Source organism: Hirundo rustica, chromosome 4 (genome assembly GCF_015227805.2).
Source record: "Hirundo rustica isolate bHirRus1 chromosome 4, bHirRus1.pri.v3, whole genome shotgun sequence".
Taxonomy (NCBI): domain Eukaryota; kingdom Metazoa; phylum Chordata; class Aves; order Passeriformes; family Hirundinidae; genus Hirundo; species Hirundo rustica.
In genome coordinates, this window is record NC_053453.1 from 6,134,529 (window position 1) to 6,159,141 (window position 24,613).

Here is a 24,613-nt window from a genome sequence, read left to right on the forward strand (position 1 = left end):
AGTTTCACCAGTCTCATCTGTGTGCTGAAGAGTTTAACAAAGTAGTATCCATATTTCATGATGGCAAGATGCTACAATATATTTCATCATAGCTTTATGCATGAACAGCCAAGTTGATTCTTGCTAAAAGAGAAACAGATTTTGATTTTTTTTTTTCTATAAAATATTTCAGAATGACAGAGTTTTTCTAAGTTTTTTTCCCTGTTTCTCAAAGATTAACATATTGCTTCCAATTTTCAGGAAAAATGTTTAAAAGACAATTTTGATTTTTTTTAAGAAAATACCCTCAAGAAATCCCAAAAGACCAACAAGCTTAGTATTTTTTTAATATTAACCATTAGGAAAAACTGCTTTTTGCTTTGGAACCTGAAGGGACAAAAGTGTGGTTGAGAAGGTTTCAGAGTCTCTTTCAGTAGGTTTTATATTAAAAAAAAAAAGAAAAGAAAAAAAAAAGTAAAGAGTAAAACAAGGATTTGAGACTAATGTTAACTTCAGCTAAAGCTGAGACAGTTTTGGAGGCATTTTGTGCAATCCAGTGTAAATGGAGGCTTTGATATGAGCCTCAGGTTTCTATTGAGAAATGGTTTCTTGAGATCCTGGCAAAGGGAGAAGAGGTGGAAGAGATGTTCAGCCCATCCAAGGTGGTCTCTCCATGTCTGTTCATGTCCATTTCCATGACATGACTGGTGTCAGAGCCTGGCAGCTTCAGCCAATCGAATCTTGTGTTCAGTGTGGGCAGCAACATGTGAGTGTTTTATTACTTTAGTGCCATTATTTTGGAGGCAGAGCCCCAAGAAGCTGAAGAGATGTTTGTCATTATACGTTGGTTGGTTTTGTCCTGGGAACCAAATTCTCAGCTTGTGTGAAACACAGTTGCTATTTCCTTTGTGTATACATACAAGATTGATATCTTCTGGGTAGAAAAAGCCTCACATTTAAACTCCATCTCTGTTCATTGTGTGTTGCAAGTAAATAATGGTAAAGTGTCCTCAAGCCACTCTGGAAATACCTGATCTAAGCTGTGACCTGTTCTGCTGTTCCTCACATTTCGTTTAGCCACCATACAACATAACATAATTTATGGTAGGGAGGACAGGGTGCAAAAGGACAGGCAGCTCACAAGTAGAAAAAGAAAGTCTTTCCTTAATGCTACTATTAATAGCCTAAACTACTTATATTTGACCAGAGTGTTTGAATCAGTGAGCCAGCTCAGAAAACACAATAGCATTTGTTGGCATACTCTGATGCTGGCTGATGCTCTCCAAATTGCTTTTTGGTGGTGATTACCAGAGTATGGATGCAAATAATTAATGTTCTGTGGAATTTCTCTGTCATTCTGCAGAGCGGTCATGTCAGTATTTTGAGGATGTAGCAGGCATCCATGGGCTGACTTCAGAAAGGGGGTCTTAGCCATAATTCTGGAGCAGACACGGTAGGTGTTCAAGTCTACACATAAAAACACTTCTCACTTGGAAGTGCCTGATTTCCTTGGTCTCTTCTGTTCATGTTTGCTGATGCTGTGCCCATTGTCACTGTAAGGACATGAGGTGACCCATCTTCTCCCGTGCCCTCTGTGACATGTGCCCAGCTGAGACCTCTCCCTGTCAGGAGTCTCTCTGGAGATTTATCAGTGTGTAACCTTTCCTTCCCATACCAACAAGCTGATCCCTTTGCTGTTTCAGTTCATTAGCAGCTCTCAGATGAGTATTTTGGTAAAGAGCTCAAACCACTTACATTCAGTGATAATTGTGATTTTATTCCTAAATTACTCTGCATAGAAGCATCATCAATTTTCTTCTCTCTTCCTTCATTTCTGAGGTAGTGAAAAGTAACAGGAGCATCTGAAGCCATTCCAGGAGTCCTTTCTCCTCCAGTCTAGATAAGGAGGAATTAGTGACATGAAGTAAGGATTTAAAGCCCTCCCTGGAGACTGCATCCTTCACATCTGCATTTGCTGTTTCTCTGCAGGGATCCACCGGCTGATCTGAGACATTCTTCAGTGCAGTGTGAATACTTTTGTACTGTGAACTCAGCGTGGGTCTGACAAGTGCTGTAGCCAAAACCAGCTAATCAGAGGAGCACCAATAGAGCCAATTACTGCTCAGGCTGCTCTTTCAGCCACCCATGCATGTGCCACAGTTATTCATTCACTTCCTCTGCTTAGATAGTCTTGTAGACTTTGAGACAGGCTCATGATTTTCCCAGGCAGGAGCTCTTCCCTTTATTTCCACACATTTTTACAGATATTTAAATCAAAGTTTTCTCCCCCTGGGCTATGTAATTTTCTTTCTGTTTCTGTGGCAATGTGGGTGATTGAAACCTTTTAATAAAATATTGCTCTGCTCTCTCTTTGCCTCTAAAGTATTGGCTGAGCTGAGCATTAGTCCAGGTATCAAACAGGAGAGCACAGTGCTCAGTCTGGCTCCCCTTCTGATGTGTGTAGGTGATCTGAAACCTCAGCCTAGCTGGTTTTTATTTATATTTCTGCAGTGATTCCTTTGTAGTCCAGGGTACAAAATATCAAACCCAGATTTTTCCCCCCCGCCCACCGCTCTTTAAGCCGAGTGACCTACAAAGACGAGTATTTGGCTGTGCTAGTGTCCCCACAGGAAGAGATGTTTTTGTTAGCTTCTTCTACCAATGCTCCTCTAATCTGAGTCATTCTTCTCATAGTCTGACATTTGGTCCATTGTATTTAACTATTTTTGTACCAATACAGGGCTGATTCCTATTAAAAAATCCCAACACATTCCCTGGCCATGGTTCTTCATGTTTTCTTCCTTTTGAAGAGTAATCATGACCACAAAGAAATTGGACCTGTCCTTGGGGATCAGCTGGGAATAAACTGTTATCTCAAAGAGTTTGGAAAGATTTATTTTATGCACAGCAGTAAAAAGACTTTCTGTAATATCAATTAGAATTCAAATGGAAAAGTGAGTGGAAGGATCAGGTAGTTGGTATAGATGGAGATCTTTGGCTATACCTTCACTGTATCTTTCTTGGCCCTTTTGGCCTTTACCCTTTTCCCTGTCCATCTTCACAGAACTATAGAATGGCTTGGGTTGGAAGGGACCTTAAAAATTCCCTGGTTCCAACCCCCCTGAGATGGGCAGGGACACCTTACACTAGGCCAGATTGCTCAAAGTCCCGTCCAACCTCACGTTGAACACTCCCAGGGATGGGGCATCCACAGCTCCTCTGGGCAACCTGTTCCAGTGCCTCATCATCTCTCAGTAAGAGTTTAATATAAACCTACTCTCAGTTTGAGACCAATCTCCCTTCTCCATTCTGCCCTCACTGTGGTCACTGCGTCCTGCTCTCCTTTCCCTCTGCCCCGATCTCTGACAAAGCTCACCAAGTCAAATGCAGTTTCCTTTGGATGTGGACCTCTATCCTGTTAGCTGTGTTCTGCTACTGAAACTTCCAAATTAGCTTGGCTCCCTGACATCTGGAGACATCTGGTCCTCATCTCAGACCCCTCATGTCTGGAGGGGCACTTTTTCTCTTATCCATCACTTGGATTTACAACCTAAATGACATCCTCACTTTAGACTTCCCTCTCTATTCTCCAGGTTGTGTCGACACTTTCCCTGTAGCCTCTCCCAGACGTTCTCCCTTTCCTGCCATTCACACAACAAAGATGCTTTTTTGTCTCATGCCTGGAGTCCTGCAGCATCTTTTCCTGAGCACACCCAGCCTTGGCCCACCACTGCCTATCCAACCTATTACCACACCCAGTCCTTTTCCCCCTCATCATGACTGAGCATGTTTACCTCCCATTTTTTCCCTGGATTCCCTTGGCTACCTACCTCCTCCACCCTCTGTTTACAGAAGAGCTCTGAGCAAGGACTTCCTCGGCTCCGCATTTCTGCAGCATCTGGTTCGTGAGCCGTGACTGCAGGTCCAAGAACAAGAATAGCAACAACATGCAAGCTGATTCCAGCCCAAGTCAGCAGAGGCCAGGAGCTGTTGCACTCATGAGTCTGTTCATAAATCAGTGTGAAATGTGCTGTCTGAACGTAGCTCCCAGTAGACACACATCCGCATAACACATACCACTGACACAACTGGCGGTGGGAAAGATATCCAAACAGAGCAATCCCACAGCTGGGGAGAAGGGAATAAAGCCATGTAATTCCCCTGTCCCTGGGGTGAGCCCTGGCTCAGGTAAGTGCACTTTTTAAGCATCCAATGTTTTAAAGGCAGGGGGATCGTTAGGAAAGTCTAATCTGTCCGCAGTGATGATGTCACCCAGGGACTCCTGTGTCATGATCATTACTAAATTTAGAAGAAGAAAGTGGAAGACACACAATTCTCACTTTAAAATCTCATCTGGAAGAGAAGATAGGTGATCCCTTGGTCAGCTGTTCCAATGCTAATATCTTATGCTTTTTCCCCTTTTGATCTGCCCGGCTTCAGATTCAATCCATAGGTTCATGTCAGGCTGTTGTCCTCTATGTGGAAAAAAAAAAAAAAAAAAACAAAAAAACACAACCCTCTTATTAGAAATTCTTGCCCAGCTTTGGCATTTATAATCCAATAATCAAGTACTCCCTTGAGTAAATTGAATACACTTTCCTTTACTTGGTGACAGGATGACCAGACATTATTGTAGCTTGATTGCCCCAGATTTTTAACATTCTTTTCTTCAGCAGACACCAGAGATGAACTCAGGATCATAAAGCCTGGTCTCCAAAGAGCCAGGGAGAGAGCAGCACCGCCACATCTATTTGGTTTTCTGCACTTTTATCCAAGAACCACAATTATTCTGCTAGCTAGCATTACACAAGTATGGAACAATTTTCATTGGTCGCTCCTGAAGAAAAACTGTATTGGCAAAGTACAACTTGCCCCTCAATCCAAGCTTCACTTATCAAGTGAAGGCAATTCTGGCCTGGTTTTGGGCCAGGGAAATAATCCCTCCAGCACCTAGTCACTCACATTGATTCTCTTCAGCTGCAGGATCACAGGAGAGTGATGAAGAAAGGGGTGCTTACATATCTAAGTTCTAAAGTAACAGTCATATTGTAGGACTCTGGCTTCTTGTCTGGAAATAAAAAGATAGAGATGTAAAATGTTTTGTCTTTGCTCAAGTTTTCTGGATTTATATCTTGTCGCTCTTATGTTTCCAGGAAGTTGAATTTTCTTCAGGTTTTGAATTGCAGCTGGAGGGAATATTTGACACAGTCTTTTTCTAAAGTGAGTTTAGCGTGCTAAGTGGTAAAAAATTGCTGGGGCTGACCCGTCTCTGTGGCCCCAGCAGAAGAGAAGCAGGACACACCAGACCTGTGGAAGGGGTTGCCTTTCAAAAGGGCCAAGATGCTGCCAAACAAAGCCCACTCTGTCTTTGTGAGTGCAGAGAAGGTGTGCAGGTAGATCCAGCAGAGATGTCATCAGAGACAACAACCGTCGCTGTGCAGCCCTCCTTCCTTCATCACTCAGAAACCAGCACCTGCTCTCAGAGGGTCTTGTGTCAAGCCCAAATGGAAATGAGAATCATTACTCTCATGCTATTACTGTCTGAACAGCAGTGGGCACTTGTGCACAGGAGGCTGCCCAGCCCCGGCTTGGGATGATCCCACCCAGATGAACATTTCTCTTGCAGTTTGGCTGGAGAGAACAAAAACTGGGAAAGGGCATCTTATAGTGAGAGACCTTGGCACCCTGTACAGTTAATGCAATTGAACTCACTCTCTGCTCAGTTCTCACAACTGGGTTCTTACTCTGATGAGTTAATTCCCTTTGACGTCCCTTCTATCCCTCCCCTGCTTTCATTGAGTCTAAAATAACCCAACTGTCCATCTTGCTTATGGAATTACTGAACTTTCAAGAGAACACAAAGTGCTCTCCCACAAGGATTTGGGATTAAACCTCTCTTGTTTATGTTAAACATAACATCTTAATTCTTCCACTGCTGGAGGGCAAATGAGTCCACACAACCCCAAAGAAACCTGCTTTCAAGCCCTATAGCAAAGGTCAGTGTGATTTGTTTCTCATTATAGACGTTCTTTCCAGTAAAGTTGTCTCATGGTATATGACAGTTCTATTACAGAACACCTCTATATAATTTAAAGCACTTTTTTGTTGTTGTTGTTAATCTTTTCCATTATAAACTAACAGATGCTTAATTTTCAGCACAATTCTCTTCTCTCAAACTGCACTAATCAATGGAGTACCCGATTATTTTTCTTGGGACAGGGTAAGGAAAACAACTGCTTTGCATCCCATGTCTCATTCAGCACCCAAGGAGCTCTGGATTTGGAGTGGGGAATCCCACTGAAGGTGGCATTTCCTTGAACTGGGTCTACTTGAACTTCAGTCTCCTGGCTCTGGAGCTGTGTGTGCCTCGTGTACAGATGTGCATGCACATCTGGAGGAGGAGACCTGTGGCAAAGAGGGGCAAGGCAGCACAGATTACTGAGTGATAGATTAGACTTCCACAGGGTTAGAAGTGCTCCTGCACCCCAGGAAGTCCCACAGATGAAGGGGTAGGAAATAATGAGGGATGAGGCAGACACAGGGATGCAGAGCCCAAGAGAAACCTAAAAATGGTGGGGAAAAGGCAGAGGAAGTGGGAGAAAGAAACTCAGGACAGGAAGAAAAGGGTAGTAAGGGAACGAGCTTGTCAAGGAAAATATTAAGGAAGAAGGAGCAAATGAAGGAATTATGTTAACTAATTGAACAGTATATGGTAAAACTAGAGGAATAAGGACAAGAAAGGAAGGAAAAAAAAAAAAAAAGAACAGTGAGAACCCTAAACTGTTTTATTTTTTTACATGGCCACCAACTGGAGGTGTCCCATCAGAGAAACCTGTACATCCCCACAGGAGCTGTCAGACCTTCTGTAACAGCAGCCTTTACTCTCACACTGGCCAGCTTGCATTGCCTCTTGTCCTGCAGAAAGCTGGGCTTAGCCTGAGTGCCATGCCCTGCCTCATGCCCTCTCTCAGCTGCTCCCCGTGCTCCTGACCCTCCTGGAGCCAGAGGGCTGCTGTGCCTGCCCCATCATCACCCCCAAACCACCTTTTTTCTCATGGTCATTCTCACACCTAGTTCAATTTCTGGGCCATTTTAAATGAAGGACCAAGAGGAAAGAGGTGAATTGTCCTGTCTGGGGTGGCCTTATAAGCTGTGTCCCTGAGAGTGCAGGGTCACATCCCTCATACCAACTTCCAGCAACACGCACTTGAGATGTGTCCACTCCCCATGAACCACCTGTTTCCCAACCACCACGCATCACATTTCTCTCTTTAACTGCTGCTGAGAGGGCATCAAACCACCTAGAAAAAATCCACAAAATAGTTCAAGGCCCTGCTCTATTAGCATATGGGCTTTGTATTTTTCTGCCTTAAGTAGGTCTCCTCTGGTATGCTGTAGAATAGAGCTCTATCCACAGAGCAGCTGACATGAAAGCACATCCCCCCACCATTGTACAGGAGGTTTCTTTGGGTTTTAGAAATTACCCTTCGCAAAGGATAAAAAGGCTGCACTTAACCCAGTGAGTTAACCCAAGCACATCATCAAGGCAGTGAAATGGGCTCTGATCCAGCTCCCTCACAGAGATTCCTTCTCTTCTCATGGCAATCAGCTGGCTTGGTGCTGAGCAGGACTGTCCTCTTGGCTCTGGGGAATTTCTTTTCCCCAGAGCTGGGTCAGCAATGCCACTAACATTCGTGAAGGATTCACTCGAATGCTTGTGATGAGGACAAGGCTGCTGATGGGTTTCTATTGGTAATTTAGTCCTGTTCCCAAATTCCTTAGCAGTGAGATGCTCACACACACCACCAGAATTGCAAAGGCGGAGGAAACAACTCCAGAACCTGCCTCTGCTGAAACTCACCCACACAACTGCTGAGGACCCAGTGGCAGAGACTGATGGCCGTGCTGCTGTGCAGGGATCGTTGCATTTGCACACATGCAGCAGCCAGTGCAAGGCTGGCTAATTCCCATTAGGCCAGGACAGCTGTTCCCTGGCCACCATTTCAGGGGCTGGTGACACACGTACAAAACAGGTGCTGTTGGAGCCAGTGAGGGTTACAAGGTCCAGCAGCAGCAGCCAAAGCAAATGATTTGCTGGATTTGCCTGTCAGCAGAGCTGCCTGCCTCCTCCTTGGGTTGCATTAATTGTTTGGGCTGAAATATCACATTTTGCATGCTTATCTTGGATGAGATTTCTGTAAAAAAAGATTTCAATGCTTTTTTCACCAGGGTAGTCTAAAGACTAATGCCTTTTTTTTTTTTTTTTTTTTTTTTTCCTTTTCTTCCTCTTGTCTAGGAGACTGTTCTCCTTTGAGTAGAGGCAAGACTTTCATATCTGGCTGAAACATGAGGATGGAGAAGGAGATTGACTGGAAGGATAAGATTTGGGGACAAAAATGCCAAGCCTGGTAGGTCACATGGGCACCAGCTTCTTACTCTATAAAGGCATTTCACATCCATTAACTTGTTCATGGCACTCAGATAACATGGAGACAAGCACCACAGGAAAGTCCATACAGGTGTTTATAGTTCTGCCTCTCAAACCCTTACAGATTCAAGGATGGGATTTCAGGACATTTGCACACTGAGCAGTGAAGATAAAGCATAAGTGCTCACTAGGAGGGCACATTCCAAACTGCTGCTCATGGCTCAGCGCCCTGAAGAGACAGCAGGAGTTCTTGTGCTACTGAAGATTTACCATTACTCATTTGCATCTATGCGCACGTAGCACTGAGACAGAGAGAGAGAGAAGGGAGAGACCTTCTCTGCTCATCTCATCTCCAATGCAACAGTTAGAGAAGAGCTGCTTTTTGCAGATACCCTGCTAAAAACCCTGCTGTAGAGGCTTGCTGGAGCCAGACAAAGGCATACCTGAGGTCCTGAAGCACTTAGAAGTGGCATTCGTAATGTAGACAGCCCAAAGAAGTTGTCCACCTTACTTGGAGAGTCAATCCATAGCAGGAATTTCTGGGAATAAGAGCACAAAGTCACTTGCTCACAGCATTCCCATTGCAGCCCTCTAGCCTCTCACCATGAGTTTGCTGCTAAATTCATCTCCGAGCCCTGTCTGCTACACAGGTGATAACAACCACAGGGGGAATGGGAATGTCTCTTCCACAGAGGTGCATGGTAATCTCTAGTTTGGATTAAATATATCTCAGCTGCTAGAAACAGCTGTGAAAGATATTTTTTTCTTTGCTGTTTTTAAGTGTGATGCATTCCTCCCCTTCACCATCCCCTCCTGAAGAGGGAAGGAAAAGCTTGGATAAAAGCCTTGCTCCGGGGCAAGAAAATATCCAAACTGCAGCTTTGCATAAATCTGTCACTTTGATTCCCCTGAGAACAACTGCAAATGTGAAAAATGGCAGAGTAAAGCAAGCACAGGTGTTAACTCCCATTTTTTTTTTTTTTTTTTTTTTTTTTTTTTTTTTTAATTGTGGGGAGAAAAAAGGAGAAAGCCCTTTTTTTTTGTGAGTTGTGAGCAGCCCCCTGAACATGATGCCTTTTACCCAGCTTTATGCTTCAGCAGCTCTTCCAGAACTATCTCTATATCCATGAAATCTTATTTCTAAACCAGAAAGGAAATGGGGAAATTGTCCCTCATCAGTATCTGCTGCAAAATCCACATTAACCTCTCTTTGCTGCTTCTGCTGTTTTATTCTCTCTCTAGAACAATTTGTAGGGCTTTCCCCTCCTCTTCTAAACACTAATGGATCAAAGATTTTCTTGGTTTGGTTCCTGCGTGGGAGGGCAGCCTCTGAGGACACTCAGCGATGTTTCACCCCAGGGTCAGCTTTGCATCCTGCATTAAACTTGGCTCTTTAACTTGCAACAAAGAACCACTGTTGTTACACTTTTTCTGTCCTCGACCCTTTCAACTCCAAACGCTTCTGCAATAAGTGGCCAGATTTTGCTCAGGCGACTGAGACAGCTGTGGGCACTGGGTTTATCTTTGCTGGGGTGACAGCACCTGGAGGCAGGAGCTGCCCCTCGGTGTCACCTGTACCTGGGGCATGGGGCAGGAATGGCACAGGCACCTCCTGCTCTGCCTGGGGCTCCTCCTGCCCCCGGCCATCCCAGCAGACCCCTCTGGCTGCAGCCCAGCTCCACACCCCTACCTTTGGCCCTTAATCTTCCAAGCTTTCATTAAGCGGGAGGTGTTTTCGTTAGGGCTCCGTCGTGCAGAAGGAAATTGCTTTTGCCACCGCAGTCCCAAGGGCTGCACATTTCTCAGGCATTTAGACCTTTATCAGGCTCAACGGTGTAGAGATAAGGGGTGCTGAATATCTGTTGGCTGACACAGACTGACATAGATATATAGCTTAATTAATCTAAGTGAAATGCTTTGAAATACCTTTTATTCTTCTTTTGGAGTTGTTTTCATTTGTTTGGTTAGTTTTTTATGTTGTTGTTGTTTACTTGTTTGTTTTAAGGCTTTGCCCAGTTAATTGGTAAAAGCATATTTGGAGTAAATGCAGTGAAATTATTTAGGACATTGTTGGGTACCACTAGTTACCATGTCGAAGTCTGGCAAGCTGCTTGCTGCAGTTGTGATGGACTTGGTGACAACTTTCTTCCTGTGACAGTCTCAGGAGCACAACCTGATGGCACTGGAGACCCCAGACACCACTTTCTCACACTCAACCACACCAGGACTCAGGGTGCTGAGCCAGGAGACCCAGCTCTTGCTCTGACATTGGAGAAAGCTGCCCACACCAGGACATCTCTAATCCTACTCAGCTATAATCCAGCAGTATGTGGAAAATGGTTTTCCCACCAAGGGAGTTTTGTATTACAGTGCTGCACTGCTTGTGCTGGGAGCCAAATTAATAGTAAGGTTTGGCCAAGTTCTGCATAGGTTGAAGCCTGATTTTTGACTCAGTTTCTGTCTGACAAAGAGCACGGTTTTGGCATCTCCCGCAGCAGCTTTGTTTTCCAGGCTGTTGCTCCCATTCCAGCAAACAAGGCACAGGTGGCCTGTGCTCAGACTGAGGATACCTGTGGGTCTTGTGAGTTGTGTCAAGAGCATTACATGGGGTTGAGTTTAAACAGATGAAAAGAGAGAATCTGTGGAATTTTGGCAGCCTGTACAATCAATTTGCAATGACAGAGGCGGGATGAATTCCACCATTGCAGTACATGGCTTTTCCTGGGGACATGCAGTCCAGGCTAATGTACAGTTCTGCCCACTGCGTAGTGACTGAGGGATTACACTGAACCACACCAGGAGTTGTGCTGGATTGTGACTGGAGTTTCTCGTTCCAGTAATCTGAAACAAACAGGAAGCTGAAACTGATGTTTTTAATGTGATTTGGGTTGGCTGTTGAAACCCAACATTATTTGTGATCATCTCTCTTATGTCCCTCTGAGATCAAAGAAAGTTATTATGGACAAGTGCAATCATATACAGATATGTTGAACATATGACATGATTAATACTCCACAGTTTAGATCAGAGTTCAGGTGCCTCTTAAGCAAAAGATCATTTTCTACCCAATACCCAGAAGTCAGAAGACAATTCCCAAGAGGAATCTTTGGTTTTTAGGACTACTTCCCTCTTGGTTCTTCTTTCCCTAAAGGCATTCGAGAAAGTGATGAGTTCTGCATGGACTGGAAATTGCAGAACATTTTCTGAAAGAGAAATACATTGTAAGACAGCAAAACCTAGCTGGTTCAGCAGGAGCTGGAGTTGGGACACCAGAGTGTAATTCTCTTTCCTGCCTCTGTGACATTTTGGGCAAGTCACCAAAAGATGAATCTTAGTCCCACTGTACCCCAGATTCTCATTTGTAACTAGGAATAGCATCACTTTCTTTGATCACACTGCTGTGGTGAAGAAGAGAGCTTGGAGTATGATGATACTACAGTAATGGGGACTCCATGAATAAAGCTCATGTTGCAGGAAAGACTACTAGCAAAGAATTTATAACTAGCAAATTGAGGAAAAGAAACATAGTGGTAAAACGTTCAGAACTGCTAACTGTGTTTAAAAGTTTGGGAAAATGCCTAGAGCTGTAAGTAGATGCCAGAGAAATTAATTATGATAATAAAACTTCTGGGAAGAGGTAGGAATGCCGGAATGATCAAATCATGTGCAATCATGAAGAATATTTTTTGTCCTCTTGGTAACACAAAGCTGCAAGTAGTGTGTGTGTTGCCTCCAGAAACGTGAGGGGCCAGGTTGTCATTCTTCCAGAAAAAAAACAGACAGGAACTGAAAAGGGAAAAAAAAAAAAAAAAAAAAAAAAAAAAAAAAAAAAAAGAAGAAGAAGAAAAAGAAAAAGGAAATAAAAGCCAAACCAAACAAATGCCTCACAGGTTAATATGCAGCAGCCAGAACTTTGAAAGGCAGCCAGGGGAAATTCCCTCTTCTCACACAGGAATTCCTTGCCCCTAACCTTTCTTTGGCATCAGCTGAATCATGCTATATGGTCTTATTTTTTATTCCAGCTATACACCTCCAGGCTGCACACATCCAAGTGGATCATCAGGGACAAACAAGCCTCTACTTTTCTTTCCTCTGGCCCTTGAGTTCATGGTTGGAGATTCTTGTTCAACTTAGTGGTCTCTGCTGGAGCTACCTTGGTCTCAAAGGGTGATGGGCAGAACTCACAACACCAGAAGTGGTTGCTTCAGCTGAGAGCTGTGCAATTGCTCCTTCGCTGACATATTTAAAGGCAATATTTGCTGCTCACTGCAAAAAATTATTCATAAAAACCCAGCCCTGATGGCAAGTTGGCAGCACAATTACCTAAACTCTTTGTATAGACAGTCCAGGTCACTGGTGACTGTTTAGGCTGTGCTGTTTCAAAATGAATTAATTGCCTCCTGGGTTTCCCCTGGCTCTACAAGGCTTTTCTGGGTTTATACATACTGCCAACAGCTGCACAGAAAGCCAAAGGGGAAAGATAGAGCTTGGAGAGGAGATACAGGTGTGCCCTATCTAGAAAAGCTTTAGTTTCATTTGTTTCTGAATATCATGACCTCTTTGTGCCACAACTCTTGTTGTGTTGCAGGCCGTTGAAAAGAAATAATAAAAAACCACATTGCAAAGCCACGAAAATAAAAGGCTTTGATTTTGTTCTGCTGTTTGGGAGAAAAGTTACCACCACCACCCTGCCGAAATGCAGCCCTAGCTGAGCTTTTCATAAACTCACTCCTACAGGCTTCATCCAAATAACAAACTGGGTCCCCATCTGGACTTTGTGTCATCCCTTTAAAGGACACTTTGATACACAGTAGTGAGATTCCCCCATGCACCAGTGCATAATGTTTTCTTGATTCTTCCCCCATACAGAGATGACAGGCAGTTCCTACTCCTTGCAGAAATGGCACGCAGTTCTCAATGGGATAACTCAGTGCATCACACGGCTCGTCCTCAACGCCGTGCCTAACAGCCCCGATGCAGAGAGTGTTCAGCACACTCCAGAACGCTCTCCCTGTGGATGCTCCCATCCCTTGGCAATATTTTAACACCTTTAAATCAAGCTGTCTGCCTCCTCACACTACTTAGGATTCAGAGCACTTTTCCTAGATATGCTGCAAAAGGAGCACAGGAGATTCCCTGAAAGAAAGGAAAATTTTACATGGTATTTTTTATCTGTTGGCTCTGCGGTGATACTATCATGCATCTCCTGGATTGCTGACACCTTAGCATTAATCCTCATTGAATTCCTTTGCCAGTTATATCCTGCTGTCTCAGATATGATTTATGCCTTTCTGATATTCTGCCCCATTGAAAGAAGACTAACTGTCAGAGAAGCCCCCTCCTCTCAATATTTATGAGCAGGTTTGATCTAGGGGTTCCCAAACCCAGTATTTTCAAAGAAGACATCATGTAGGCAGCTTTCATCTATAAATTGCAGAAGCCATCAGGGTGCTATGACAATTTGATGTGACATCCTACTGCTCAATGGTTTACTGGGATTGAGACCCTGTCCCTTAAGCACAGTGTAATTTCACCAGTGGTGTTAGGAATTTATTGCAGTCTTTTCCAGAAATGGCAGAATTTCAGTGAGAGGGTGTCGTGGAGCATCACATTCTAGTGGGGTTCTCACTCTGCATTGTGAGGGTATCCAAATACCCTTCAGAAACACTTCCAGTAGTGTGTTTATTGCTTTTTTTGTTTGCTTTTCACTCCCCAAGTTAAAAGTTCAGACTCTTTTCTTCTTTGTGTACTTTAAACGATCAGCTCTCAATAAGTACATGATTTATGCTTTAGGATAAAACCTGGAAATAGCACTCAGACCCCTGGAGAGTTCATTCCTACAAACTAGAGATGCTTTCAAACCATTCTGCCTGATTGCATCCCGATACAGAATGATTCAAGAGAGCAATCCTTATTCACTTCTGCCAGTCTTTTGGTGAGAATCATGACAGCACAGCACAGGGGGCAGCCAGCTGTTTGGCTTTATTTTATTTTGGTGTTTTTATCCCATTTTCCACCTCAGCCTGCACCTAATTCTCAGATATATTAGCTCAAGCCAGGAGTAACTGCTCTGATTTCAAGTGAGATGGGGTTTACTCAGCTGGCTGCCTACTTTGCTCAATTATTAATGCTGGAGCACTATTGATTTTGCCTCCCTGAGCTTAGTGGTGACCAAGTGCTGAAAAATGGAAGTGGCAAGCACAGGAACAAGGAGAAAACAGCAGATTCTTCCAATACAGTTCAGTCACCTGAAATCCAAGTGGTCCATGAAATACATTAATCTGTGTAAAATCATTCCCATAGAAGTTATTTTTTCTCTCTCGAATTCCTCTAGTTACATTCATTCAACATTACTCCTCTTTCCCAGGTTCAAGGATGAGATGTGTCTGGGGTAATGGTTTGGGCAAATGATACCTTTACAGGAGCTGGCTGTAATCTGGGAAGTTCTTTGAGATTTGAAATGTAGAGATAGCACACTGAAGACCTTACAAGGGACAAAACCAAAGTAATATATTAACCTATCTCTCACTTTCAAACACAATCTTCCCCTGCTCAATCCCAAAATGTATTTTACTGGCTACAGTCTCAGGCAGCCCGAAATCTTAGATGGCCCTTATTCCAAAGAATAAAGAAGAGAAAATGCCTCTTAAGAAGTTTACCTTCCTGAGCTCTCCTGCCCCAGCCCTAAGTTCACACATCCTACACAAAAATCCTCCAGGATCCTAAAGTGCCTTCCCATATTTACTCTCTACTCTGGAACACACTATTGCTGCCAAAACTCACCATGTCCAGCTGTGACTCAGCAGCATCTGTGTTCTGCTCAGATTTGGCCTCAAGGAGCAACTACTGGGGCTTTTAAAGAGATTTGTACTAAATCCCCACCCAGAGCACAGCCTATAAAAAAGGGGAATGGTTTCAAAGGGAAAGTTACAAGGCCAAGAGAAAAACCTTGCAGAAAATAGAACAGGTGGTATAGAGATGTATAGGTTTTTACTATAGCATCAGGGGGAGCTCAGACCCACAGTGATGCACTATAGAAAAACTGCAAGTAGAAACAATCTCTTAAATGGAAACCTTGTAGGGAATAGTGGCTGTTATATTTAATATTAGTGATGTTTGATATTGGTCTAGATTCAGATTTTGTCACAGGTCCCTTTCCTGGAGAATGATAGGCTAAACCAGAGCAATGGGAACTGGACAGGAACTCTGTCATTTGAACCCTACTCTGACATTGCAATGCTAAGTAATGCATAAGGAAAAAACAATGTAATAATCAAACTGATAATATCTTCATTAACACTTCAGTGAGAGCAAGCACCTAAAAAGTTTTAAATTTCCTTTCCCTTTCACTGTCTCTTGAATAAATGAATAGACAGAAGTTGTGATGTAATTCAGTCAAGCACAAGACTGACTTTTCTTTCTCTTCAGCATGGAGTTAGGCCAGGTATCCTTTCTCCTTTGTACCCTCTAACCCAATGGTCAACCAGAAAAATCAGGTAGCTGGGGAAACAGAGAAATAAGAAGAGATGGCTGCAAATGAGACAGTAAACACCATCCCAAGAGGGTGGTTGGGCACAAGCTCCTAAGGGACGTGGTCACAACACCAAGCCTGTCTGAGTTCAAGAAATGCTTGGACAACACTCTCAGACACATGGTGGGATTCTTGGGATTGTCCTGTGTGAGGTCAGGAGCTGGACTTGATGATCCCTGTGGGTCCCTTCCAACTCAGGATATTCTATGATTCTATGATAGGAATTACTGCAAAGAAGCCATCTGGATTCCTGTTTGGGTCTGCATCGTGTCCTGATCACCTTGAGGGAGCTGAGCAAATAGAAGTAACCACAAGTGTTTACCTCCTGTACACTATATTATCCAATAATCAACCTAAATAAAGCAATATCCCTTTACATAAGACAGCAAAGAAACAAGTAAGTGAAACTGAGAGGAAAAATAAAACACATATAAAGCAAGCGGCAGCTTTGAGGCTGCAACCTGAGTGTTAACAAGATATTTTAATAGGCTGTTTCTCTGTCCTCACAGAGCTCAGCATGTCTAGAAACACACTTTTTATAGCTGGCTTTCTATGACACCAGCTTGTTCCCATCTCTGTAACTAGCTTATTGCAGCTATGATAATAATTGATCAAATTGCAAACCTGATTATAAGGTCTGCTCCCTCATCTGCTTTGTTCCTTGGCTGGATGTCACTTTAGGAAGCAGCAGGGATTTAGAGTGGTGGTTGTCTGTAGCATCCATCCATCCATCCATCCATCCATCCATCCATCCATCCATCCCCAACTTGCCATCAAGGCTGCCTGATTCAGGAAGTGGAGGAGCTGATTTCAGAGCCTCCAGCCATCAACCCCACCTGGATCTGGACCTTGCTGAGAGAATATGAAAGTTGCAGAGGGAGGCAGAAAGGCTGGCAGGAGGGATAAAATGCCTCTATCTTGTATTGTTGCATCCCACAGATCTCATGGTTTACACCTGTGAGATACTGACCTGCCCAGAGGTCCATGCCCTTCAAACAGCCTGATAGCTATGGTGCCAAGGGCCAAAGATAGAAAATATGTTAGGTAGAAGACACCCAAGAGAGATTACTTGCCACTGGGAACATCCACAGGCTAACCCTTGAGAAACCCAGTTTGAATCACCCCCAGCAGATCTGACAGGCAGAAACATGGATTCAACAATTTGACATCTGGGTATCTGACTGCATCTCATCAGGCAGCTGGATTTGATTTCTGTATGTTGCTCCCTTTAATACCCAGGTGTTTCTCCATATGGAGAAAATAGATGGATCCTGTGTTGCCTGGCTCTACCATGAGGTACTTATGTGTTTCCAAAGCCATATTTTATATTATTGGAAATGCTGAGATGGGTTGGGAATCCTACATTAGGAGCACTAACAAATTATGTTTTCTCAGTGAAGAGTGTAATGGGACAAGAGAAAAGTGCGCTGCTGTTTCTCTGTAGAATCATTTCTCTGTGCTTTATACCTGAGCGGGGAAACCGAGGAGCTCAGAAGCTCAGGAGCCAAATCCTGTGCCCAGGGATGAAATACGAATCCCTCCTGAAGGTCCCAAGCCAGCTGCAGCCTGGCTGCATGGCCACAGAGGACAAAGAGGAAAGCATTTGTTCCAGCACACAATGTAGAGCCTTAGGTGCCAGGGCACCTGAACAAAAAATGAGCTGGCCCATGCCATGCCTTGAGGCTCTGCACAGCTCAAGTTAGGAGACACCATCACAGCCCCATTATCATACACAAACCGTAAATTAAGGCATTTATCTCCATGTGGGGAATTCACTATGCACACGTGTACCTAAGAGAGATGAGTTACATGCCCAATGTCAAATGGCCTTGCAAGTCACAGGTCCTTTAATTTAATTACCAGTACTTGAAAATGCAAATCAAAGTTTCAGTGGATGAAAACAAAGCAATTGACTGACTCCAAAATTCTTAATTTTCTAAGCCAAGATGTCCCTTTAGAGCTGAAAAAATTACAGAAATGATGGCCACAATAAGGAGCTTAACCTTTCTTCTAAAAACATGAAGTATCCAACAAAGAAAGACTTTAGTTGCAGAAATTTCTTGACTTTAATAAAATAAGTGTATGGATTAAGTGTATTTCATCAAAGTAAACTAATTTTTCTGCATACCACTAGAGGTAATAACAAGAGTTAAATCAGAAGCATTGTTTCGTGTCCTAAGAAGCTTTAGAAGCACTAAGGAATTAAGGATTTGCTAATAAAAAGTGGTGAATAAACAAAAACCACAGAACAATTTTAATAAGCTTGAATAAGCTAGAGAAATCAATGCAAGATAAATGAGAATCCCGAGAAATCTGATTTATATTAAAAATCCCTAAAAAGAATCATGCATCATAGTCTGGGTGAAATGAAATCACTGTGTCTTTTTTCGAGACCTGAACAGACGTGCCCAAAATGCAGATTCCACCACAAGAGAGGCCATTTCTTGGGAAATTTGGGACAGCTATAGGTGGTGATTCTGGCAAAGGTGTGTCATGCAGAGAAAATCTCAGGGATAAGGATAAAACCAGAATGAGAGAAAAGTGACAGGAGATGATCAGAATACAAATACACAGGTAAACAAGCCTAACATTTTCCTCCAGTTCTACTTTTATGGTGCTACTTGAAATTGCAATAAATAAACAAAACTCTCCTGTTTCAGAAGGGGAAATCAGTGATCAAAGAATTCTTGCAAGGTGCCATTAAAATGAAGGCAATAAATGTATGTTTGTACTGAAGCACAAAAGCTGTTGTTTAACCAGCTCTGAGTCTTTCATTTTTCAGCTCTTGGCAATGTTGGACCCTGAGCCCCTGCCCAGGCTTTGCTCACCAGCAGAGCTATATGTGATTAGAGCATTTTAGTGCTGGAACTTAAAGCCCAAACCTGCAAAACGCCAACCTCACTTAAGAAGTGCTCAGCGCCCTCAGCTGTCTGAAAAGCACTTTGTTTTATGACAAAATTTCAGTCCGAGTTTACTGCCTCAAATAGCCTCAGAAAAATTCTCCTTCTCTACTTTTTCTTGCAAACCAAATTATTCCCAGTATTCACTGCTTTCCCAGTGCCATGGGCAGGAACACCTTCCACTAGATCAGGCTTCTCAAAAGCCCCTTCCAACCTAGCCTTGAATACTTTCAAGAATGGAGCATTCATCTGTAGCTTTTCTGGTCGACTTGGGCCCATTTTCATCATCCTCCTTTCAAAAAAAATTACTCTTATGTGCACTCTAAACCTACTCTCTTTCAGTTTAAAACTGTTTTCCTTTTTCCTGTCACTACTAGTCCTGTTAAAAAGTCTCTCTCCATCTTTCTTACAAGCCCCCTTTCAACATTGAAAAGCTTCAATAAGGTCTCCCCAGAGCCTTTTCTTCTCCAGGCTGAACAAATCCAACCCTTTTAGCCTGTCTTCACAAGAGAGGTGCTTCAGCCCTTTGTTAATTTTCATGACCTTCTTCTGGACCTGTTCCAACAGGTCCAAAGGCTACTTCTCCCCAGCTTTCTACCAAAAACCGTGTGAGCATGCTTTGAGCCAGCACAAGTGAAACTGTTTTAGATAAAAACAGATCCAGGTTAAAACCCTCTGGCCTGGCTCACTCTGATCTGGTTGTCTGTATGTCTCCACCTGCACTTCTTTCAATAGCAGAGCTGTCTCAAAGAGGCTTAAACACCATACAAACTGCACTCCAAGCCTCCTTGCAGCAGCTGTATTACCAGATATGCTGGGGTATTCCTACAGCCATCACAGAGACAAGCCAAGGCTACAACGTGAGAATATCCCGTAAATGATCAGGGGAACACTGCAGTTTCTGAGATGTGCTTGCAAGCTTAATTTCCACCCAGTAGAAACCACACTGTCTCAAGAACAAGATGAGGATCTGGTCCCATGTCCCATGGAGTACTGTTGAAGGTTCATGTCTTGTAGACCCAGAAGATGCTCTAGATAAAACACCCAGTCAGCTCCTATCAGAACTGTGATCTGGGGTGTCTTATTGGGAAAATCTGTACTGTAACGACCTCCATAATGTTCTGGAATTGTCCTCTTAGTGGTTTGTCTTTGCTGCATCTCATCAAAAATGCCAGTGCAACTCAGTTCACTGGGGTAGCACTATTTCTCTCCTTCAGATTATGTAAAAAGAGAAATAGTGAGGAGTGCAATTGCACAACCCACAAGATTGACATTTTCCACATTTAGCAGGAAAGCAGCTTGTGGAGTCAAAGGGCTCTTCAACCAAAAATCCTAGCAAGACATTTGAGATAAAAAGAAAATAAGTGGCATGTATGACATAAAACATTAGAAAGAGATTTTTAAAAAGGATTTAAGTGATAGAATTCATGGAGAATTCTTGCCCCTAGGCTATACTTGGGAGTTATGGTTTTTAAAATAATGTTTTAAAAATAATACAATGCTTCTTTACATTTAAAATAACATTACACTTAGATATTTTTATTTTGACCATCTCTTTGCAGTCAGGAAGCAATGCTTTCTTTATGTCATAATGTATGATGAGAGCCTGGCTCATCCCTCCCCATGGCCCATCTGGTGGAATGGAGCTGTTCTCTTCTAATGATGAACACAGGTGCATTTCAGGATAAAGAAAACAGTCTTATCTACCAGAGATTTTTGCCATAGTACTTTCTGAAGAGAGGCTTCCTCAGCTCCATTCTTGTTTAATTTCCTCCTGACGATTTATACAAACATTAAGAAGTCACTTCTTCCAAGGGGAGCCTGCTGTGCTGGACAGTCCACTGTGTGTGATCCTCCCTCCACAAGGTGCACTGTCGTTGCTCCTTGGCTGTCCAAGACTTCTCCATCTGACCTGGAATCCTCACATTCCATTCCCTTCTTCCATGGCTCTCCAATTCCTTCTCAGTTAAACCCTAAAATAGTCCCACTTTTACTTTGGATCATCCTTAGGCAAAAGTAAACCTGCCTCCCCCATCTTTGAGCCCTGGGTCATGTTTGCTCGTTGATCTGCCTGTGTTTTCCTGGCACGGCTGTACTTGGCAGCAGTGCCACATTCCAAGGGCTTCAGACATTTTCTCAGACTGCTGCCTTCTCGGTGCAAATTTCACACTCAGAAAGAGCAAAAGAAAAGGGCAAATATGCCTGGGTTTTTAAACTCTTCTGGAATTCTGGAGCGCCTGACCTGTTCAACCGATGATGATCTGGAAAGAGAATTGCTGCCACCTGTTGGAAAGAGAAAACAAGGATGGCGCTCAGCTTGGATTTTAGCCTTTCCGCACGTTTATATCCATCTTATTTTTTGGCACGGCAGCTGTTGAGTAAAGCCTACTGCATCCCGAGTTGACACCAGTATCTGCTGAGAGATCATGAAAGAGAAGACAACCCGAACAAGGACCCTACAGTGCTGTCTGTGGTAGTTATTCCACAGCCACAAGTCAGTTCATCTCCTCTGCAATGACAGAGACAAAATCACAAAACCACCAGACTTGTGGTTACCATTTCACTCTTCTCCTCTGCAAAAATTCTAAAGCAGCTTACTCACAGGGAGAAAATTACTTTGTCATCAGAGCTTCTAAGACAGTGCCAGTTACCTAGAGGAAATAGTGTGGAATAATTTTCATGGCTGCTGTTCATGCTAGACTGAGGATAAGTGCGATATTTTCAATAGTTTGACTCATATCACTAAATCTATAAGGAAAAAAAAAAACCCTACAGATAACATTTTTGACTGGTGACAGAATAAGTTGCTTTCAAGAAAGAAATCAGAGCTGCTGGTGGGGAATTCCAGCAAATTGGCACAATCAAACCTCAACTTGCCAAAGGAAGGAAAAAATCTGAAAAATAAAACCGTGACACTAGAATTTCCCTACATGCCAGTACTCTCTGCATTAGATCATCCAAAAGTTGTATTAGAGCATCTTTACTCTTCTATGTCATTGCACAGGAGTGTTATATAACTGCAGTTATAAAAGCAGTTATCCATTTGGCTGTAAGTGGGAGGGAAACAGGTACACAACACACTGCATTAAACTCGCAACAGGCCAAAAGCAGTTAGTTAGACATGTTCTTTGGCACTACCTTTGCTTCACATATGCTGCCCACAGCTGGGTTATTAGATTGAAAAGAGGACCTTGGGTAATTTTTTTTTTTTCCACTTCATTTCTGTCATCTTTTGGCTTCCTGGACTTCCTTTTTTGATGATTTTACCTTGGAAGGTAAGAACAGTATCAATAGCAATAGGTTCAATACTGGACTGATAATCAAAAATCCATGATGATCCCAGATTTAACATGTCATACCATCTGTCACTGGCAGATAAACCTTCAGAACATATATCTTACTTTCATGCTCTTTGTAGCTGTTTTACTGTAGATGATAATCTAAGGCCAGACTCTGCTTAATGTAAATTTTACCAGCTGGCTCTGAGTCTTCTCCAGACCATGGTAGCACTTAATTGTTGGAAGAAATGAATGCATTTCATTATCTTACTTCTCTCTAGGTTATGGTGACATTCATCATAGAGTACTGCTGACTGCAGAAGTTGGATGTGCTTTACAACAAATCCTCTCCTCCACTTAATCTGTTCAAAGCCTGCAAAGAACATATCTTTATGGTGTTTTCAAATTACCTGCCAGTTGGAAATTAACCTTAATCAGCAAATCTGAAGTCACAGCAAATACTCCAGCATTTATGCTGGCAAGAGGCCCAGGTATTAATCAAGGTTAGTAGTTCTTCCACAGACATGCAGATAGCTCTGTGGCAGAATAAAGCAAAGCATCTTTAGGCACCTCAGCTGCTCAGAAGAAGTGATCCAGACCAGGATAGTGCATATTCCTCATGTCCTGAGAGAGAAGTCAGTTTTTGGGCTATGTCTGTACATTATCTATGGGATCCTGGCCAAAATCAGGAGTTTCCATTAGTTACTGCAGCAGCAGTCAAGAAGACAATGATGAGACTTGAAAGACAGGAAGGGTAAAGCCAACATAAGAGATTCAGAGGCACATGAGTTCCACATAATCCAAGACAGACAGAGAGATGGATAAATCATAAGCCTTGAGTGTATATATGTAGAGATATCCATAAACAGGTGTTATTAGTACCAAAGCTTTCCAAAGTTCAAGCCTTGGCTGATTCTCAGGACTCAGCTCCCAGATAACTGCAAAAACAGTATCTATCAGGCCAGACTGACGTGATAATTCAGCACAATTCTCCATCATTTGAGACTAAGCTAAACTGAATTTGCTAGGGAGTCAGGGTGTACACAAAGACTGCTTCCATGGCTCAGATGCCATAAGGAGATTTCTTAAGCAACTTGACTGAATCTGAGCCCTCAGACCCAGAGCTGACCAATGTCTTTTTTTGCAAACAAATGTTATGGAGTGGTTTAGGGAAAGCTGGACACTTTAATACCTCTTACCTCCGAATACTTATTATCTGTGCTGTACAGCATAGAGAGATGAGCTACTCCTAACTCAGCCCAGCAGTTCAGACCACTCACCAGGAGAGCCAGAACAGATCTCCTTCCTACACAGAGCCCACAGATTTCATTCCTGTGTGTCACCTGTAACCTGCAGAATGGACAAAAGGATTCATCACATGAGAAACTGTGGTGAAAAAATATCTGAATAAAATAGGTGGGCCCAAACAATTACTTTATCCCTTGTATTCCCACAAGGCTGATGTGCAACAGGAGTTTTATGCACTTTATTCTTCCTTAGACAGAAACCTTTTTTTCCTTTCATGTAAATAAATTGTCTCATATTTTTTATTTTTCACAAAGCCTTTTTGGTTATTTTTCTCCTTTCCATATCTACAAGGACTCTAATTTTTCTCTGGCTTTTAAAAAGCAAAGTGTTTCATTCCAATTAGAATCAGATATATGACTTCTGCTTCCAGGCAACCCAACTCCATTTTAGAACTCCAAGCAAGGACTATTCTTGCACTTGGATCTCTTCAACGAATTGTGAGATAAATAAATCTTACTGGCAGTGAAGCACACACTGAAAAGATAAACTGATCCCCAAAACTTGGGTATTTGTGGCTTAAATAAGATCTGTTCCCAAAAATTAATTCTGGGTACTAAAACCAGACCTGGGATTATTGACAGAACAAACAGCTATCAGAAGAGTAAAAAAAAAAAATAGCAAATGTTTATTTAAACCCCTCTGACAAGTAAAACTCGATTTTCTTTGCTTCACATGCAGTAAGGTCTTGCTGTCTGCAAGGACTTAGCTCTGAGCTCATAAAAAGCCATGATGAGTTGCTAGTAATTCTGTTCCTCAGTCTCTCAGAAGGTTTCTTTATTGCCCCTCTAATTCCCATACACTCCTGTCTAACATCCAACCACAGATGCAGCGATGGGAGATGACAGCAATTCCAAGATCACACTCCCTCACACAGTGAAGATCTCCCTGCACCATCAAGGAGGCAAACTCTGTTCATTAGCAGTGTAAGCAAAAAGCACATGGATTATGGACTCAACACACATAAATCTGCTATCAGACTTGTTCTTTGCCACACAGGTGGTCCCAAATGTTTGCTGGCTTTATTTCTTGGGAGATTTGTAAGCTGCACCTTGTTTGAATGCTGAACCTATTAAAAGGACTCCTCCCTGCCAGTGTCCACCATCCACCATCCAAGGGGCACATTACTTCTCTCCCTCAGCCTGGGAAATCCCTGGCTGTGGCACTTGGAGACCAGCCTGTGTAACGGCAC

At 42.9% G+C, this 24,613-nt stretch overlaps 1 long non-coding RNA gene across 2 annotated transcripts; it reads right to left on the reverse strand.

Moving 5' to 3' along the window:
* Window positions 1-417: 417 nt before the first annotated feature.
* Window positions 418-9,085, reverse strand: LOC120751535 (uncharacterized). Of its 2 annotated transcripts, XR_005700464.1 has the most exons (4): window positions 8,851-9,085; window positions 4,942-5,047; window positions 3,810-4,454; window positions 418-1,875 (listed from the first exon to the last, which is right to left on the reverse strand). It is a non-coding gene; the product is annotated as an uncharacterized LOC120751535 (long non-coding RNA). The 2 variants fall into 2 exon arrangements; XR_005700463.1 differs by lacking the exon at window positions 418-1,875 and having other exon boundaries at window positions 2,641-4,454.
* Between the last annotated feature and the right edge of the window lie 15,528 nt (window positions 9,086-24,613).